Source organism: Centruroides sculpturatus, unplaced genomic scaffold (genome assembly GCF_000671375.1).
Source record: "Centruroides sculpturatus isolate CEXI.00-Female unplaced genomic scaffold, Cexi_2.0 scaffold1926, whole genome shotgun sequence".
Lineage (NCBI taxonomy): Eukaryota > Metazoa > Arthropoda > Arachnida > Scorpiones > Buthidae > Centruroides > Centruroides sculpturatus.
Genome location: NW_019386104.1, coordinates 17,266 through 39,593, shown reverse-complemented (window position 1 = coordinate 39,593; position 22,328 = coordinate 17,266). Strand labels below are relative to the sequence as shown.

Genomic DNA, 22,328 nt, shown 5'->3' with positions numbered 1-22,328 from the left:
TCTACCTGTCAACTGGGAAGAAAGACAGTCAGGGTTTACAGCTGACATCAGACAAGAAGAAAGAGAAAAAACTTTAACCCAACGTGGGTGGCAACGGCAAGACAAGTACTGTTATCATTGTCACTGATGAATGGATGACGTGGAGACAGAAATAGGGTCTACACCACACACACATCCAGCCAGACCGGCCTAACACCGATTTCCATTTACGAAAGAAAAAAAAAAAGGAAAAAAAAAAGCCATAGACACAACATTCATAGGGTTATGTAGTTGTGTGAAGAGCATTGGAAAATGATGGTAAGAAATATTTTCGGTTGTCATTGGACATTGATGTGATGCGGTGATCCGCCCTACCGAACGCCAATATTCTAAGTATGCGGTACACGTTTTGCAATTCATTAAAGTCGTGGTTTGGCATTTGGCTTGGCCGATTAAGTCTCCATTGTTCGCATGGGGATGGTGAGATATTACAGCTTCCCGTCTGACATAGTGGAACTGGCTGATTTGAATGCCGCCGACTGTGCGCCTCTATCTATCATGGCTGGATAGCCAGCTGGATGGACATGTCCCACATGGATGACATTGACTCGACCCTATCGACAACCGTTGTCATCTGACAGGTATTAATGGAACTGATTACATTCACCCAGGGGTGGAAACCATTTTTTTTTACCCTCTCTTTGAAGAGGATCCACCTGCATTTATTTTATTCTTTTATCTTAGAGAATGATCGGATTGATTTCGAATTTGAAATGGTCTTAATCGAAGCTTTATAAAATATATTTTGAAACCTCAAACTCTGTTAAAATATGGACGAGTTTAAATGTTAATCTTATCAATAATTATAATTATAGGGTGGAAACTGTAAAGTTAAAAGCTTAGTTAACATCTATGTTGGAGACAGATTTAAATTATATAATTTTTTTTCTTCCTGAATAGATGAAAGAACTTCATACATTTTCATTATTTCGTATGCTTTAATTGTATATTACTTAAATAAATACAGTTTGAAACTGTAAAAGTCGGGTCGATATCTAATTTTTAACCTCACTTATATATNTTCAAAAATCTTAAAAACAAGCAAAGAAAATAGTTCAAAATGTAAAAAAAAAATAAAAAATATAATTTTTCAGATGGAGTCTACTATCAAAAAATGATTCTTTACGACGATACTCGCAATATTTGCCACACAACAAAAGTGTGAACGGATGAGAAAAATTCAGAAGTTTAAACCATCAAAAACGAGCTAACAAGTCTATTGTGTTTACTAGAAACGAAACACCAAGTGACTAGAATAAGGATTGTGACAGGTCAGTAAAGTAGACGGACCAAGTGGGATACTGCTTTATGTACAAGGTAGGAGAACTATAACTGTTGTCGGAGCAATTCGTATTCACTTAGCAAAAGGAATACCGTCTTAACATGGCCGTCACGCAGACTACTGACCGTATCTCGACGTCGTACGAAACACTAGCTACATTACGACATCCAGTACATTTTGTCACATCACCGAATCTTCGACTCCACACAGAGATCCGCTTTAAGATGTAAGTAGAAATACTCCTCCGCAATTGTCCGAATGTGTAATGGCTCTTGTATATATCCTTTGGTATTTCTAAAGTGTATAGTATATTCTGTTAAATAAAAAAAGAAGAAGAAGAAGTTGGTCGAAGAAGATTTTTATTTTCTCGACGAAATAAATTGATTGAAGAGGAGAGAAAAAAAGATTTTTTTTTTCCTTTTTTTTTTCGAGAATGTACTGAATTTTAATTCACCAATTTCCTTATCGAAGCGGACGAAAGTTGTCAAAGATACATTACCGTCAAATTGGTAGTTATATAAATTTATAAAAATGTAAAGATGATCTGTGGTTTGAAATTCTAAGCTGTGTTGCCGGATGACGATAAGAAGTTTTTGGCATATAGGATGGTAAATTAATCGCTGTTTTGTGTTCTTGTAATGTATATCGTTAACAGACGAAGATAAGAGTATAGATTATAAGTATTGAAGTGGTTATTTAAATGAAGATTATGGCATAAAATTCTGTAAAAATAAATTAGTTTATAATTTAAAAAGTTCTTAGTTATATGGTAGTTGTTAGAAGATAACGTTCTAAGTTGATCGATATAGTTTTTAACTGTTTTTAGTTAATCCCTTTTAGCTTAGAATTAAGATACTTTAAATAGATTAACTTAGATTTTCCTTTAGATGAAAGTATAAAAATTTGTAATTTATACGTTCAAAAATGTTTCTTAAGTGGAGGGAATATAATAATAATCAATAGATTTTTAAGGTATATTTTCGATATGTTTAAGATTGTTATTGGTCTATAAAGATTTAAGATTAGAAATTTGAAAAAAAAATCTACATAAAATTGGTAAGTTTTAATGGTATTTTTGTTCGAGGATGCGTAAATTTAAGTTCTTTTCCATAAAAAAAATAATATGCATTTTAGAATTATGCACCGCGTTTTTTGAATGAAAACGATTAGGGCATGGGTTAATCCGCCAGAAGAGCAGTTTAATCTTCCGTTTTCTGAAAAATTAATCTTCGTTATTAACTTCTCACCATGTGTTATTGGTTTGAAGATTTTGTTAGTTGACGTTGCAGCATTATTTTAACTACAATTTCGGAATTCTTAGTATCCTTAAATGAAGATAAAGATGCGTAAAGAATGAAGTAATTGCTGTTTTGCTTGTTAACCGGAGTTGCTTGACATAGAATTACTTTTTAAGATAAGTTGTTCTATGAGAAATTCGGAAAATACAGTTTAAGTTAGTAAGTCTGATCTAAAATTCAGATTTTTTTAAAGAACATATTAGTGATTAGTTAAATGAGAATTCTGTAGACTATACCAATATTTGAAATAGCTGATGATATATTTAGCACCAGAAGAACTATGAATAATTAGAAAATTCTTGTGGTACCGTACGTATTATGGAGTCGGTATAGACGAGGCAGCAACTGGTTCCTAATCCTAATTATCTACAGACTTTTTCTCTATGGAATTCCTATTTTCTATCCCGGTCAAAATGTTAAGTACCAAAAATAGAAAGTTTATTTGTTCATCAGTGTCCCTGTATCTTAGAATTCCAAACCATTCATAGCGTGTTGTTTCGTGCATTGTTTGGGAATGAACAAAAACAAGAATGCTTCTATTTACCTTTCGGTGGTATGTTCCTAATGGCCCTGCTTTTCTAGCTGTTGTATGTGCGAGGTTTCAGTAATTTGTTTCACTACAATCTTCAGCTCACAAGTTTGACGTTCTAATTTGGTGCAAGAGAAGAGCAAACAAAATTCTTTTCTTGGAACATCCACAAATGTGAAGATTCCTGTGGTGAGAATTAACTTTCTAACGAACCATTATTAATAAAGGGATACAGTTTTTAAGTTGAAAACTTGGTCAAATAGTCTCACATATTTTCGTCTTCACAAAACAAATTTGCCTTCTTTAAACTAAGCAAAAGGCTTACAAAATGATATCGAACTTAAGAACGGAGTAATTTCAAACATTTAGCCAATTCCTAATTGCACTTAACACAAGTACAGTTTAACCTAATGTTCTCGCTCGGATAACTATTAACTTGAATTTTTTCTTTCCTATTTCTCCCCCGCACAAAATTCTGTAAAATTTAAATGGTTATAGAGTTTAAATTTCTCTTCTTCTCCGTTTAATATTTGGAATTTTTAAGATTCTTTACTTATATATATTTTTTTCTTTCATTTAGATATTCTTTTGATTACGATCCTAATCGAGTTGGCAACACTTGCAATTATCCGCGATCCAAATTTAATTTACGATCCGTATCCGAGGCGGCATTAAAGAATTAATGAGAAAAATTGCAACATTTCGAATTTTTGTTCCTCTTCCTAATGTTACTTACTTAAATTGTTTGCGTTAAAATAAGTAGTTTAGGCTTAATTTACCGATTAAAATAAACAATACAATCTTTACAGTCCGGCTACATTACTAGAATACGACTAGAGGATAAGGTTTATTTATATTTGTAAGGTGATTAAGTTGTTTATGTGTTGTTTTTTTAAGTTTAGAGATGCTAGAATGGTAGAAGTTAAGGAAAAATCGCGTTTAGAAATATGCTACAACAATCTGTCGGCAAAGGAAGACGAAGTTGCCAATGGGTGGGAGTTAAATGAAAAGTGGCTGCTTCGTTTTAAACTTTGCCGCCAGATGCCTGTAGCTATGATATGTCTCGGTTACCTCATGTGTCCAGGGAATGATCGTAGCCGGTCGATGAGACAAGGGAATTGTGGTTAGCCGAAGTCTTCTGCGGTCCACCACGATCGATCACATGGCATGCGGCGAGGGGACCCTCGACAGACGACACTTCATCGATGACGTGTTAGAGCCGGACGCGTAGCATGCTGGGACTAGAGAAACACGATCTCTTCACCTATGGGTTCCCCCATGGTGGCAATACTAGAGGTCCCGCTGTATTTGTTCTCATGGCGACCATTCACAGTCGACCCACCTCTTTTCTACATGTCTGGAGTGTGGGGAAAAAATTATCATGAATAGATGGCTGGCAGCAACCTGATCCTAAGCGAGTTCTCGGCAACCCGGGCCTGTAACCCAATCTGTGGCCTTTTCCTCTGGCCCCGACTCTTGGACTGTGAACGCATGCACTCTAGCCGTAAATCTCAGATGTGATAAGACGTTTGTGCTGTCAATATAGGATCCCCTGCTCTTTTGTGTTGTCCTGCTTGCACGTGCAGTTTTCCACAGGCTGCCCCCGGTACGGGGGGAGTGACGGGACTGTGAAAAACTGCCTCAGACATTGTCCCGGGTCACATGATGCACCGGCAGAGCGGGCAAGCGAAAAATGGAAGTTGTGATTTCATTCATCTAAGTCTACATGTGGTCTGAGCACCTTTCTGATGGAAATTTGTTGGTTTTACTTTTTGATAGTATCCCGTACATCTACAAATAGTGCTGCTTTTTTCTTCCCCCAAAACCCAGTTCTGTCCATTGTAACCGAACAGAATACCTTAGAATTCAATAGAAAACCTACAACCCAAGTACTTATTTTTAGTCAAATTTGTTATCATTTCGACAGTCGAACCTATTAATTTAGACTCTTTTTTTACTAACCATTCATTGAACTTTTGAAAATCCTCAAGCAGACCCAACACAGCTAAAACTTTTTAAAGTTACATCTCTATTTTTCCTCCAAGAGAAGAACTAATCCCAGACAAATATTACTATATAGAGATATAAGAGAGAGAAATAACTCCGATATATATGAAGTAAAGTTAATATTGGTTCACACAATAACCTCCTAATTGAACTCGGCTCTGAAGTGCATAGAATTAAATCGATTCTCTGTCAAACATATTCTGTAAAATTGAATTCCCCACCAAATATATTTCTGTAGAAATGATTGTACGATAACATCCAATCTGTTTGTAAAATTTCAATCCAAACATGAAATCCTGTTCGCAATGAGGAGAAACGATGTTCAAATAAATTTTCAAAAGCCCTTATATTTATATTAAAGCCAAGTTGAATTGAACTACTCTTATACAGAATCCAAGTTAGGTTATTGACTGAAGATAGCTTGTATCTTCTAAACTTTTATAAGGTTACAAATTAAATCAACCTTATAAAAGATACCCGTTTTTAGAAGGATATTTTATATCCTACTAAAGACACGAATTTCTTCGGCTCTTAAAACTTTATTAAATTACCAAAAAGAAATGATCTTTGTCAACATTTTTAATTCATATTCGTTTCTTTTACCTCAACGTTTTTTACGTTTATATTCATTTCTATCGTGTGAACGTTCTAAATTTATATTCACCCCCTATAATCTCAACGTATTCAAATTCATATTCACCTATATCATTTCACTTTTTAAGTTTATATTCAACTTTTATATTCACTTCAAAGTGAGTAGTTGGCAATTCAGTTTGAAGCGAATATAAAGTTGAAAACGTTTGATGGTGTTGGGAAAAGAAACGTGTTAACTGAAAGAATACAAAAATCTAACTTAAAGAAAGAATCTAATACATATTAAGGACCTTTATTATTATTTTTTTCCTATTCAAATATTTGTAAAATATATATATATATATATATATGTAACGCATTAAATAATATACTTTTTTTTTTTACTTGTACAACACATTTAAATTTGCTAAACAAATGTATTTTCTGTCTTATTTATTATTATTATTTTTTTTTTAACTAGACAAATAGAGAGATACAAATTCGATTCCTGTTTTTCAGTAAAGAAAGAAAATGAATGAATAAATAAAAAACAAAGCAAGCAAAGTAAAGGTTATCGTCAAACATTTTCGTATAAGTTTAAAGATATTATATTGCTTTATATTATACCAAGGTGTTTTTCCTAATCAATTTTTCAGCTTGGTCACCCAGTGGAACGAAGAATAAGAAAGTGTAAAAAAACAGTCGACATTTTTTCCATCCTCTTGACGTTGTTTTGTTATGCGTATGAATGCGAAATACGATGACAAGTTTTTAAACGCTGCAACTGTTTAGTTTTCCTTTATTGTCCCTCGGCGTACTTGCTTGTTTACTTTGCTTAAGTCTAAAGACTTTCTTTTTTTTCTTCTCCCTCATCTTTTTTTTCTGCATTACCTTAAGAAACCGTATTCATTTTTTCCCCTTAGCAGCACTGTAAATGAATCTGTTGATGTTTACTTGACTATGACAGATTTATTCACGATGAGTAGCGTCGAAATAGAAGTTTTCAATCATAAAAAACTACGAATGTATTTATAAATATTGTATAAAATTATGCAATTAAAGCTTTAAACTTATGCACGTTTGCAATAATTAGATGTACTATACAGTAATCGTTATAAAATCAATGCATATGCTATACAGATATCTTATAATGGCTCTTATTCGAATACTTCATAACTATCTCGCATTTATTAATATCAGCTCTTAGCTTTATTCAGATATTATAATCTAAGTTGCAAATACATTCATTAATTCATATCATGCTATATAACTTTATACAAACGTTATTACAGATCTATGCGGTATCATTATCGTCGCTAGAAACTCATAAACGGTGTGCAGGCAAAATTTATATATGCTGCACATATGCAAATATAATTATTCAGATTATTATATTTGCACATCACACATACGCACGAATGTTAGGGCTTATATTTTATGCCATTAATACAGATTCAAACTCTAAGAGATTGTAAATCTGTTCGAAGATAATATATTTATATTGCTATCAGCTCATAAAAGAATGTTTTAGCCTAATTTCCTCGTAATTATAATTAAAAACTAACATAGATTCTTTGTTATTATACTAAGATGATTCGTATGCTATCCTATGCTATCCTATGTAATATTATCAATAATACCAGGTCATGTGTAGTTAGTTGTATAGCTTCATGAGTTTATATTAATAATTGCTGTAAACACATCTGCCCATGCAAATGATGTATAGTTTAAATCTATAACATATAATCATTACTATAAATTCATATGAGGATGCTACATGCTATGCTTACATGCAGAATCTGCAATATTTGCCATCAAATTTTATATCTGATATATTCCGTAACATACCTTGTATATCCATTGTTATTGCATTATTCAGAAACTATATATATTAGTTAATCAAGACAATAAGTTCATAAGCGTGTACAAAGGCTCTTTTGTTGCATTTCGGAGTAAGTTATATAGTAATCACTGTTTTGCCATTACATATCATATACTGTATATTTCATTTGTAATAAGAGAGGCAACAGTAATTTGATTCTTATCACATCCCGAGGCAAGAGTTTAAGGATAAATTCACTATCATTAGGAGGACCAACACTACAGTAAAGTCTAAGCTGCACGATCATTCGGTAGGCTTCTCTCTTTTGTTAAAATATGTATCGATCTTATTATAAAATCGGGCCATTCTAGGTCAAACGGCTCGAATGTATATACTGTTAAGATTTGAATAATTTATGAACTAAAATAACGGATGGAAATAGTTGCTTGTAAAATTAAAATCGCTAAATTAATATGGATTTTCTTAGCGTCGTAATCTAGATTATTTAACAGAAAAGTCGGATTAAGTGTAATATTTGTTTGGCGTTAATCATCGGACTTACGGTTTTCGAACTTAAGTATCGATAATTGAATTGTCAGTGAAACAAGTACATAAACCATAATAGAAAAGTAGATAGATCTGTAAAGCTTACAGGAACAGCAATCCACTTTTGACAGAACAACAGATGCAATCAGGGTTTCTCTTTCTCTCTTCCCCCTATTCCAGATCTTCTTACATCCAGGTGTCTATGCATCTGCCATTGATAATGCACAGTTAAAATTCAATGCAGCACATAGGGAGGTAGTTGGATCAGATCCACCAGCACTCGCAAAGTTAGTTTGATATTCTGGATACATATCATTTGGGATTTTCATATCTAGACAGTTTTATTATGTCATGAATTAAGTTGACGTTTATTACCTTATAAAACTGAGTAAGAAATTTTGGAAAATACTTACCTTTAATTTAAAAAAAAATATTTTCACTCGAGTATACTTCAGAGTTTACTGTAAAACCTTTCAACATATTCTACTAGGCGGTGTGAATTGGTTACTTCTTCAGATACCGCTACTACACGGACTCCACCATTTTGCATAAGAGCGAGAAAGAGGAAGAAGAAAGAAAGAAGACAGCGATATATTTATCGATTTGGATGTTGATAACTTTTAAATTTGTTAATAATTTCTTAGTTTTAACCGATGTAATTTCATCTGTCTGTACGTGGATGCATTTTTATTATTTTCTCTTAAGATCTCGTTTTCACTTTTTGAATTCCGAATAATTTATCATACCGTCCGTTCTGAAATGTTGTCAAAATGAACAAAGTGTCCGATATTAATTATATGCCTTTAACTGTCAGAGTCATTTAACATCTCTTTGGGAGGTCTTATTATATTCTTTCTCTCTTGTATCTGGTACTTTAAAAGTCACTAGTTCGCGATACGCATAACAATCAACATTTTAACGTCAGCTATAAGGTGGAGGATAACGTCTACGCCCACCTCTACTCTATCTATCGTTTTAAATTGATAGCGTAAATCGATAACTCAAAAATGACCATCTAAGCTATCAAATTAAGTCTATTTAATGTCTTGTTTATTTTTATAAGTCCGAGATTTTTTTTTTAAATAGCGGTCAAGTTGTTTGTGGTGTTTAAAATCATATATAAAAAAAGTAAAGCATAACTCGCACTCTTCCTAAATGCGTTAGCCTTTACTTTGCTGCAGATACGAGTTCATCTTTCAGTCTTCAGACATTTTAATTAATCACAGGTTATGTTCGTATAAACACCTCAACATTCACACACACACATATACACACACCACGTGACAAGGTGTCAGCTGTGATTGGTTGGTCGGGGTAGAAGATTTCCACGTCCACAGTTCCACATCGCCCCGCTTCTAGCACATCGACAACTGTAATAACTTGCAAATCAGGGGTGCCACTCATGCATACAGAGACGCATATTAATAATCCCTGCAGTTCTGCTCCTCGCCCTAATCTTGTTCATATAGGCTGCTGCAGGTGTAAAGGTTCGGACATTGAAAAACTATTCTTCGTTCGCTTGTTCGACTTATTCTCTTAGGGTGAAAGTTTTCGGTTGTTGCTGAATATTTGCCCGTTTTAAATGACTAGAAGGTGTTCTGCATAAAGTAATCCTGTATCTAACGTGTTATAAATGGTTTGAAGGTGAACAACCCATACTGTTAAACAGCTTAAAGTTTTTAATATATCTTTTACGCCAGTCGGGCTTCGTTGCTAATGCTCTAGTGGAGATTTTTCCCTAATTGCGCCGCTGCTAGATATAACATCCACTCCCCACTATTAATTTGGACTCCGCCAGAGAAGTCACTGTTAGGTGGTTGCGTCATATTACCAGGCGGATCTTACCGATTATTAGAGAGAGATGAATCATGACCGTCTCCCGATAAATCATCTACTTATCAGGCCTGGAAGTGGAACCAGAACAGCGATAGAGAGCAGTAGAGTCGAGAGCACCTAACAGTCAGATAGATCCTTAGTCCTGTGATCATTTCGGTGGATGAACAATTACCCTGATACACAAGTGTCGTTGGCGATACAGGAAATGTTCGACAGAACAAAAGGATGACTCCAGATTATTTACCAAGGATGTTTAGTGTTGGCTATATCATTTAGGAAAGGAGTGGCTTCTTCTCCTCGCTCTTAACGTCCTTAAAAACGAACTGTTTGCAGATCTATCTTATTTAAAACTTAATCAAACATTAAAAAATCGGTATAATAAAAATATACTTTTAACGTATTAATAATTTCGAAAACATCTTTTAGAAATAAAAAGAAGTAAACTAGAAATTCGAGACGATAATTAAATAGCTTAAAATATGCCTGAAGTTATTAAAAAAGGTTAAAAACTTAAAGGTTAGAAACAATTTTTGACTCTTATTGGTACGATGCCTATAGGCAATAGGAAATTATGGTCGACAGTTAGTTGGATGATCCATAAGGTTACTTTTCTGCCGAAAGTCATGTTTTATTTTTAATCTCGAGACGAAGATACGCTGTTCTAATAATTTATATACATTATATGACATATATAGAAAGAGAGTATATATAGGGCAGAGGTTTCATTGGCCTGTGAAAAATATTTTCTTCGACTTGTAGGACAGAACGAGTAACACATAGCCAAGGGGCATCACTCGTTTCCGCACATGCATGTGCGAAAATGTTTATGTGATCGTCACAATTAGGTCATATATAATTATATTAGATACGAATCAAAGTTTGCATCTTAAGGACAATGACTTTGCCTTCTTTTAAAAATCACCTGTCTCTACTTAAAAGCATCTTTTCTTCTTTATTCTTTCGACGTTTTTCTAAACCATTTTTATTGAGAACAATCACCTTAATATATTTCATATAGGAGTCCTAATCATGTATATCCCCCACATATCTGTAGACGTTGGAGTAAATCAGAATTATTTATAGCCATCCAGATTTCCCCTGGTGTACCACTCCGCCCGCATACACGAACTAACGTTGTGCAAAATGCGAATTCCGTTTCAACCTCCTCCCTTCTGTAATATTGAATACCGCATCCGTCATTGTCGTTTGTCAGTGCACTGAAATATTTTAATTCTTCCACCAAGTGAATTCTTCATCACATAAATTCCAGAACACCATTTTTTTCCATCCCCCATCCTATCAGTGAATTGCTGTTAACCGAAGGAGGAAAGCCACCAAAAAAAAAAAAAAACCAAAAAAATTGTTTGTTATAAAGATTTATATATATCTAAATCTATAGCTGCTATAATACTATATTGTATTGTTCTCCACATTTTAATAAACTGTTAAATTGTTTTAAGAATAATAATTTTCTGCACCTTATCGAACACGCTCGGAGAGAAGATAACAATTTTAAAATAACATTTTTCGATTTACAGTTTATCAGGGGAGTATATGGTTGCTGTCGAAATGCAAATCACTTTTCCAATCACAGTCTGTACTTGACTGCAGCAATTCTATACTTGAAGTATTGGCGATATTGCTCCGGTATGTCATTGGCAGACACACATATAGATGATATAAGAGATGAGTATTTGAAGCGAATTTGGGAACAGCACTCCTTCCTTGAAATATCAGCCTCATAAAACTGACTAGAATATGTTATAAACTGTCAAGTTGTAATGGAATTATTTTATAAACGCATCCTCGGCCTAGATTTTTTTTATTATTATTATTTCCTAGCCACCGAAACCAAGAAGAATCTCATTGGTATGCGGATTACGTCTCCAGTTAGTAATTTGGGGATCGAACGAAAATCGAGAGAATAAAAAAAAAGAAGGAAAAAAAAAATAAAGAAATGCAATCTTTAACCTTCTCTACTTAACCTCTATTATTCGGTTCGTGATGATAGGAGATTGGTTAATAGAAAAACATTTCAGGACTACAAATATAGAATCTGCTAATCTGTGAAAATAGATACCTGATTTTTTTTTTTTTTTGGTCTGTATAAGCTGCAATTTTTTTTATTAGGAATGTGAATATTTTTCAAGCTAGTCTGGAGATTAAAAGAGAATCATGTAAGACAAGAAGCAATTACTCTTTCACTTAACCTTTGTCATTAGGTTCATGGTTAGGCTGATTAACAGAAGACTATTTAGAATCTACAGCATAAATCTAGAAACTATTGACCTACAGAACTATAATGTTTATATATGTTTTTTTAAACTTAGTACATTCATTTTTTACGTTAATATCTCGAAATAGGATAGAGGACAGGTTCAAAAAAATGTCAAAAAGTAGAATAATTATTTTAAATCATTTCTTTTGTTTTACTTTTTGATTTATGTAAAGATTGATCCTGCAAAACATAATACCTATTAATAGCAATATATATGATTTATCTGCGTATTATATAATATTTAAATTGCATCTAGTTCCTGTAGAAGGAATTAAAACCTCTTAAATAAAACAATTTAAATCTTGTATCTTGATCCTCAAGAAGTATACACAATGTATAATGAATTCATACTCTTTTCTTTACAGGGTTAAGAAATATTACTTGTATATAATTACATTTAAGAGAAAAATGAAAATAATAATTATATTTTAATCATTTTAAAATTTATTTAATTATTACTTATCAAAGATTAGATAAAAAACAATTTTGTTTGCATGTAAGAGAAGCTGATCTAAACATTTTTATTCCTGTAGATGCTACCATTTTTGTTTGATATGAGACTATCTTTGGGAATAAAAAAAAATGCGAGTGAAAAAATTTAATCTCCTCACTTAACCTCTCTTACAAAATTCTTGTTTATCGAAGATTGGTTAAAATAAAAAGTTCAGAGACTACAAACATATATTCGTAGCGTAGAAGATATTGCCTATAGTAACAGAGAAAGGGAGAGCCTATTCGCGTGTGTAAACTTATACTCTCTTCCATTACGAATTCCTTCGTGACAGGAGGTTGGGTCAAATGTGAAAAAGGTCACGTTTTTTTCTGAAGTTGAAAAGGAAGTCGTACACAACAGCGAATAAAAGCCTACATTTATGTAGTGGATAGCGATGAAATTCCTAAATTGAATTATAAATCTATTCTTAAACTAATTTCCCTGCCAAAATCATATTTTTATAGCACTATATTTTATTTTTTGTTATTTTATTTTTAGAAGAAAAGGACCTGTATGATATTACTAGCTATCGATATTCACTGCATCGACCCACACAGGAGAGAAAAAAAAAGAATAATAATAATAATCAAGGATCGCTTTCGCAAGTGAACTCAAAACTGCAGAACGTGACATCTACCACTTTAGAACGAAACTTCTGTCTAGATAGAATCTCGATAAAAACTGACATCCCTAACTAGAATCCTGTTTTGTCCGTAGAGAGGATCTTATTACAAGACTGGCGTATGACGTAGCCAAAAACCATTTTTATTGTAACGTGCTTAGAATGTCAAGTAGGAATTAGATACAGAGTGAATTTGAGTGAACACACTATGCTGAATAAAAATTGTGGAATATATTTAGTATCTGATTTAATCTCCTATCCGAAACAGAAAGGGGGGAAGGAGATCCGAAGCATCTAAGATGAGATCTATACAATTAATTAAAACTACTACCATTATTATTATTATTATTATATTAGCGCATTCCTGAATGTAGAAACCATTAGGAGAACAAATGGCTGATTGATAGTGAGATCCTTTTGACATTTAAACGTACCATATTTCACGGTCCGTTGTTGTTTGTACCATTCCTTTTAGTGGCGGGGACCTGTGATATACGTGCACGAACCCACTTTGGTGCGTGTTGGTATGTTAGTTCTTGCAACCCTTTGACATTTTAGCTTAGTGTATATGTAACAGTGATGAAGGATGGGGTACAGGATAGTATCCAGTTCGTCTATTTGATGAAATCTTAATGGTGAAATGTAAGCACGGAGTAGTTCCACGTCTGGATTGATCGTTTGTTTAAGATGGAGTAAATAAACATGTCAAGTCTTACTAAATTATTGTAGTGACTTATTTTATAAATTCTGATAAGGAAATAATGAGGAGAGAATATTATTTATATATATCCAATTTTCTTTTCCTTTTTTTTTTAATTTTTTCTCTCTTCCTTATGTTAAGATTTCTTTGTCTAACTTGGCAGATGTTTAGAAATAAGAGTAAAGAATAAAGATTGGGAGAGTGTCCATACATTTTCATGTAGTTCCTCGTACAAAAGATCTAGTTTGTATTTTTTTCCCTTATCCTTTCCGCCTGTCTGAAGGATTTGAATGGGATTGTTCATGAATAACCTAACAATTATTATATACAGTAGTCCAATTTCGACCTCGACTAGTTGCTAAAAAGAAAAAACCCAAAATCCTGTCTTAGAAAATTTAGATAGGATACATTGTGATAAATATATTATTATATTAAAAAATAATTTTTTTCTTGAAGTTCCTAGACATGTGATAAGCAACAAACGATCAAAGTGAAAATTATGAATCGGATAAGGAAGTTGCGTTAGATCGAGATAAGAGGAAGAAATTTCATTACAAACAATCTAATAAGAAGAGAATAATTTGGCCTCGGGAAAGTATCATGAAGTTTTGACGAGGCAGGTGTTTTAGTTACATTCTATACACGAAAATAAGCACAATTTTAACCCGGATAGAATAAAAAGCATGTTTATTCTGTTTTAAAAAAATCGCCGTTATAAAAATGGTAATATTTTATAAAGCAAAATGCTGCACTGTTCTGTAACTGGGTGCAGATTCACGATTAGGATAATTTATTAGAGTATCGATTGGCTTGAGACGAGGGCGGCTCTTCCCTCCTTCAAACTTTGAAAGGTTAGGTTTAAAAAAAGGGAGAAAAAATTCATTTTTGCTTTTTAATTTCTGCGCTGAACTGATTGGGTAACGAGCATCCAAACGTGAATCGAGGTTTGTTTTATTAAAAACGAACACGTGACTGCATTGTAAAGTCCCAGGCGATTTCGAGAAGTAATTTGGTAGAAGTGATATTACAGTAGGTTGTAGTGCATGTTCAACAAGCGACTCAACAACAGATAGTGCGAAAATGGGGAGTGTTTAAATGGAAAGTCTGAGGTTGCGTGGTGTGAAGTGTTTTGCTTGTGGATTTACCGCTATGAATACGTACATGTTGACGCAACAGCTAGCTACAAGTATCGAGACGTATTATTCGCTAGAATCAATGGTAGGGAGGCAGTGTCTACGCCAGAGGCAACATTGCTATGTAAAAGTCACCAGTATCGAGATGTGCACCCTTCAGATTACTGGGTTTTGTTGAAAAGGGAAAGCTGTCAGTAGATGGGTGGACTTTTATGAATAGCCTTTATAGGGAGCTGCTTTATTGGTACGCTGTTTATGGTCTGTATATGAAGCCAAATGGGAACTAAGCCTCGATGAAAGCGGGGGTGGAAGCTAAAGCTCGTTCGAGATGAATTCAAAAGGGGGGAGACTCTTATTCATAGAGAGCTTGCAAACATCTCCCAACCCTCAAGGGCTAGACTATAGACATGACAAGAATGAAACCTCTGGGCAGTTTAGCGCGCTTATGGTTGCATAGATTACTGAGAAAATCAACCTAACACTTATACTAAACACGCGAATACAGAAATTCGTCGTAAAGTCAAACCAGATTCTATAGGACAGTGCCCAGTTTACCTAACCAAGATATCGCCGACGCTTAGCAGATAACTGGTCCAGTTTTCAAACATGCAAGATAGGAATTTCAAAGGAGATAGAATATCTCTCCTCATGAATTTCAAGTTGAATCGTAAAGTGTAGCTAGAGCTAGTTTGCGTGCAATAGTACTAATGAATAGAAGTAGAAATCTTTATTGATACGCATTAAATGCCGTAATGTTACTCGGAGTTAAACTTTGAAAACCAGAAAGTAGCTTCCCGGGGCGATCTTCTATATTTTTAGTTTTTAACTTATGAAAATATCGAGAATATTTAAAAATATACAAGAAGCACTTAAATCTATAACACCAGGTCTTACGATAAAGCTTACAATACAGTCTAAGAGCTATGCATTTTATCTTTCGTTCAATTTAATAATATATTATACTCCTGAAAGGTATCTAACATCTATCTTAGGTTCTATATTAATATTTAAAGAGCGAATAATGCAACATAAATCTATCGAGTTAACAATTCTCTTTAAAAAACCCCTTCTAATAAGAACAATATAAAAATTTCTAAAGATAAAAGTATACTCGAAATTCTCATCTGGGTCGCACCTAGTCATTTTCTAAACACAATAGAAGACAAATAAAAAATAAGAAAAAAAATTCCACTCGGTTTTAACATGGTTGAAGCAATCAATTTTTGTACAGAGCATTCAATTTATGTGATGACTGTAATAAATTTTTCTAACGTTGTAAAATTCCAACCTCACTTAGACCTCGATTAAGTCATAACCAATTCAAAGCGAGGAAGTGGTATAAAGCTAAAGTCCTGTTTTATACCGTATCACAAGTTCTGAATCGCTAAAGTATAAACCTGCAATGTGTATGCGCTGCTTATTAACTGTGTGTATGTCTTTTCGTGTGCAGATGGCCATTTTAAAGCAAAGAAAAACTTCATTAGGATAATGTAAAGACCGCTAACCCGGGTAAGGAGAGGAAGTAACAAGAGACATGAAATAAAACAGGACTCATATTTGTTGGCATCTAACAGAGTTACGACACCTAAGACGTTCTTTCGTCGACTTTTTAACAGCCGTAAAAACACTAATGATTACGTACTTGGTCTACCCTAAAAGTGGGGAGGTTCACCCCATTTATAAACGTTAACTAAATGGAATAATCAATCCACGTTCGTTATTAAAAAATAAAAAAAAATATATGATTTCATCTAATTATAAGACATAATCTCAGCTGGGTTTTTATTTATTTATTTATTATTAAAACTCTAGATTAATTATTTATGTCAGCTATAAATTATTTTAATTATAATCATCTCGACAGAAATTCTTATCAGATGGTTTCAGTTTATAAATATATATATATATATATACTGTATATACACATACACGTAGACTAAATAATAATTTTTCAATCACAAAAATGAAAATTATCCCTAATAATGATTTTATTATACAGAAATTTATCTATAATATGTATGTATTAAATCGAGTATTTATGATATTAACTTTTTTTTTTGCATGCTAAAGGTCGCGTTACCCATCTCGACATAAGGTTCTACGCTATTAAATTTATTATGTGAGATAAACCTTCTGATATCCAAAAAATAATATGGTTAACAACTTAGCCTGGGGAGGTATGAGATAATAAAAAAAAAAATTCCTAACCAGTTACGTCGAGAAATACGAAAAGTGAACTTTTTTTAGACGTGCCTACGTTGATGCAAATTAAATTCATCATCCATTATAGCGAGCAGTAAAGCAAAATTGCTGTTTATTTTAATTAACTAGCGTATTCACGAATTAGTTTAAGGTATAATAAAGAAATAAAATAAGCATTAATGTGTCTAATAATATTCGCAACTTTACATATTACTAAATTCGAACTTATCCAGTGTTGAAGAGTACGAGTCGTATAGGGTTTATATACAACGCCCATGGGCACTAGTTGGCGTGGCCATTCTGGATCAAGGGAAACATCAACTCCATTATCTGTAATTAATTCGAATTATTGTTATTTGGAATAATACGGATACATTTCACTAGTTTACCTGATTTGTAATAATACACGTTAACATGATTCATACGCTTATTAGTCTAAGATCAGATTGATATTACATGTATATTATCGTCTAATAAGTTATTGTTAAGTTGTTAAACTAAGCTATATAATATGTTATATTATTATTTTATGGGTTTAAATTTTAAAAAACTTTTCCGAAGCCAAATTTATATAGAATCTGAAGTGTTTTTTTCTTTATCTACAGTTCGAAGGTTTTCATATTTACGAGAGATTAGATTATAAGAATGGTTTAAGTAAATTGCAAAGTCCTCTTTCTAACGAACCAGACTAACGAAAAAAAAAATAAATACATACCGAACATTTTTTTTTTAAATTCTACATAGGCATACATATTTTTCTCGCTATTCTTTTGGCCTCTGCATGGTATAGGCCTTACTTAGCTACATGAAAGAAGAAAGAAAATATCTTATTAGCATAAAATATTTATAAAATAGAAAATTATAATAAATTATATTTACTATTTGATTAATTTTAATTTAAAATATATACATATATATTGCCTACATTTCTTTTCTTCTTTTTTTTTAATGTTATTATATAGGATATGTTGTATATGTTAGCCTGTTGTGTGTGTGCATTCAAGAAGAAGAACGAAATGTGTTGTCAATGATAAATATTAATAATAATTGTTATTATAAATATTAATAAGATAATTCTGCGAAAATTATAGGATGAGTTCTATCAATTTTCTCAGAAATAGCTTATTAATAATAACTATATAACCCACTTTTGCTGCATGATATATCAAAGGGGGAAGAGAGAATCTGGTTGAACATTTTAATTTAAGCTAAATTTTTTACATATATAAACATATTATAAATGACAAAATTGATTTAATTTTACTTAAAAATTATCATATTTTTATATTTTATAATCAGTTTTTACATTTATTTAATCATTTTTTTAGAAATTAGTTTAATTTAGAGACTGTCTAGACTTTAAGTGTGAATGTTTGCATCCTAAATGCCTGTAAATATATAAAGCGATTCGAAAACTTAATTTATATAAAATTTAAATGATCTTATACTATATAAATAATTTTAGATAAATATTTAAATAATTAATTATTAAAAAAAAAAAGAAAATGGTAGTCTTTGAATGAACAGGTGCTGTCATATTTAAATGTTCGTCAGAGCAGAACAAATAAATGTTTAATACTTTTACGCTAACATAATTATAGGGTGATATGTCTTCTATTTAATAATAACATAGTCAATCAATTTAGAATCTAATTAATGCTTTAGAAAGATACATTTTATAATTTTAGATTTGCTTGAAGATTATATTCTAGTAGAGTAAAATGTGGAAGATTTCATAGATTTCTGTAGACTTTTATTAATTTTTAAGAATATATGAATTAATTTAACAAAATTATTTAAGTTATTTTAACTTAATATGTATTGAAAAGAAGGTTAATAAATATTTATAAAACATATTAAAACAAAAATTGAATAGATAAATACATATTTCCCTCAAAAGAAATAAAAGTAAAAATATTTAAATTTATGAAAAGAGTGTGTGAGAGAGAGAGAGAGAGAGATTTTAAAAATATTTTGAATTTCAATCAGAATTACCTAGATATATGTATATATATATATATTTGTGAGAATTTTAGCAAAATTTTAATTATGTAACATTTTAAAATTTGAATATTTATTAAATTGTAGAATTTGTGAATTTGTCTAGCACATGTCCTATTTGTTGCCATCTGTTTCCCTGCAGTGAATTCTCTATAGACCTGGCGTCAAGTTATAAATTTGTTAAAGTTTAATGAAAATCCAAATGAAACATTCAATATTATCAAACCATTTAAGAGTTTTGCCCGAAGCATCATCACAGCCATTATAGCATAAACTTACGTTCTGTTTGTGACAACAGTTGCCCCAAAATATATTCTGTAATGCCTTTCTGACTTTTCATCTTTAATCGATTAATATAGTTTTCTTTCCGTAAACCTATCAGATAAATTAATCAAATTTAATTAATTTATTATTTTCTTAAAAATTATTTTTTTTAAGTTAAATGCTGTAGAGAGGTATTTACTAGATACCAATGAATTGGAAGAAAGAAAGATGATGATAACCGAGAGAAACGTCAAAAATCCCACAGAAGAGTGGTTACAAGTTTTAAATTTACATATCTCTTCTTCTTTCAGATCATATTAGATAGAATTCATGTTCCTAAAATGCAAAAATTGATCCTGAAATCGTTGAAGCAGAGTCTATAGAACAGCAATACGTTTGAGTTTTTTTTTTATCTAGTTTTTCTTTTATTATTCTTATAAGAGAGCTATTAATGAAATATATGCATATAAAGTAGATGTTAGCACGTATATACTTACAGCATATACAAATTCATTCAAATATGTACAGGTGATTTCTAAAATTATAAATAACACAGACACGAAAAAAAAGAGAAATATATTCTCAGAAAGATGTTGGCAGAAATTCGCATTTATTTCTTATAATATATATATATATATTTATATATTTGTTTTTTATCTCAAATATTTTGTGACAACAACTTGGATTGGAATGTCATATTGCTAGCTCTGTCTGTAGGAACACAATAAGAGAGGTCACATAATAAGAGCATCTTGTGCGATCTTTAAAATATAAGCAAGTTTATAATTTAAAGGTGTTGCTGATAGCAGTGAAGCAGACTGAGACAAATACAGAATTATGTACAACAAAAAATGAGATCATTTTCTTTTTTTAATTATGCTTGCGTTATTTAAGTGTTGTAAACACATTCTAAAAATTATAATAATAATTATTTTTTTTTTAAGAAAAAAAAGCATCGTTTTTCACATAGACACAGATTTGTAGTGTGCATCTTCAATATGGCCTACAATGATAGACAAATATAACATGATCACGCAACTTATACACTAGCCTTAAGAGAAAAAAGGCTCATATTTTTTAATATTTCTTTTTTTTTTTTTTAATACAGACACACCACAAAAATTTTTAAAATTTTTTGCTTTATATTTTGATGTTTATAACTGTAAAAATTTACACAAAAAAAAACACAAAAAGAAATATATTTATATATATTTATATATACTTTTTTTTTTCTTTTTTTGAAAAATTTCGAACTGACGAGCCGATAGCACAAAACGTAATAAACACAGCGATTTTTATCCAGTTAGCGAATTTTTATTATTTCGAAGAGTTTTCTTTTTTTTTTCTTTAATATTTTACACAGTGTGACCTTATTGCCTTATGGAACACAATAATATCTGATTGGGATATTTTTTTTTTTAAAGAGCAAAATTTTCTTTTCTTACAGGCAGGAATTCTGTCGATCGTTTCGGGTTGTCTTCTTGTATTCGAATTCTGCCAACGCTTGTATATTATATCTTGGGAAGGATAAAGTAGGTTGGAAAATGCTCTATACAAGTAGATAATGCATCGAATAAAAGGAATGACATTGACGACAAAATAATAAAAGTAAGGGACACACGCCAAAACATTTTACCTTTGGCGTTAGGGCGTCCTTTTCGAGGAAATTGGCTGCCATCTTCCCGTCTCGAAGATGGATTGTAAGGACAAGCGAGGGGCAGGGGAAGAGTACCAGCGAGAAAAAGAGGGTGGTCGAGGTTACAAAATGCACACTGATGACGTATACAGATGGCGTTTGGAATCGTTGTATGGACAGGTCCAAATTATGCTGGCCTGTGAACTACACGCGTATGTACAGGACATACATTGCCTCGGTTAGGCCTGCGGTTGGTGTACTTCTCGATCCGATCGCTTCTCGTGATCGATATATATATTTATATATATATATTTTTGTCTAAATTTTTGTTTTTTTGTATTTTTAGATCTTATCGATGATCACCGTTGCGATGATGATGATGATGATGACGACCAACCTTGTGGCCAGCAACAGTCAGGAATTAATGTCACCATTGATGGGTGCCTCCGCTGCCCATGGCACCTCGGAACAATGTGCTGGTCTCTGCTTCATATCAGACAGCACCGGAGTTACAGGAGGCAACAGGGGAACATAGAGGAACAACTGTCGCTCTCCAGTCCATGGCCCCATAGGGGGGCCAGCCAAAGGTCACTGCAGTGGCATGTATGGCCAGTTAAAAGAGCTGCCACTGAGCAGCATGTCCCTGATTAGAGTCTCAATAGGTGTCTTTCCTACAAGACGTACGAAGAACAATTGTTCGATGACTTGAGAACTAACAGTTCTTAAAGATGGTAGACGCAGTAATAATTTCCCGAATCTAGTCGGTTGATTTGGATACTGTGTCCGACAGTATTCTTCTAAAGCACACTGGGATTTTTCTTGTAAGCTCTCTATATGAGCCACGTCAGATAAGCCACACGCATCTGCAGAAAATAAAATCACATCGTTAGATCATCATTAAATCAAGTTTAATTCAACTGACTGGCCTTGTAATTCAATCAAATGGCAATTATTCACAACAGGATTTTTCAATCTATCGGGGACGTTAAGGGACTAGAGTAGGCTACCCTTTTTTTTTAATCAATAAAAAAAATAATACTAATACTACTACTACTAATAATAATAAT

At 32.4% G+C, this 22,328-nt stretch overlaps 1 long non-coding RNA gene across 1 annotated transcript; it reads right to left on the bottom strand.

Annotated features, from left to right (window-relative positions):
- Positions 1–1,694: 1,694 nt before the first annotated feature.
- LOC111613597 lies at positions 1,695–21,853 on the bottom strand. Its single transcript, XR_002754788.1, has 3 exons — positions 21,262–21,853; positions 19,641–19,736; positions 1,695–18,161 (listed from the first exon to the last, which is right to left on the bottom strand). It is a non-coding gene; the product is annotated as an uncharacterized LOC111613597 (long non-coding RNA).
- Positions 21,854–22,328: the final 475 nt, after the last annotated feature.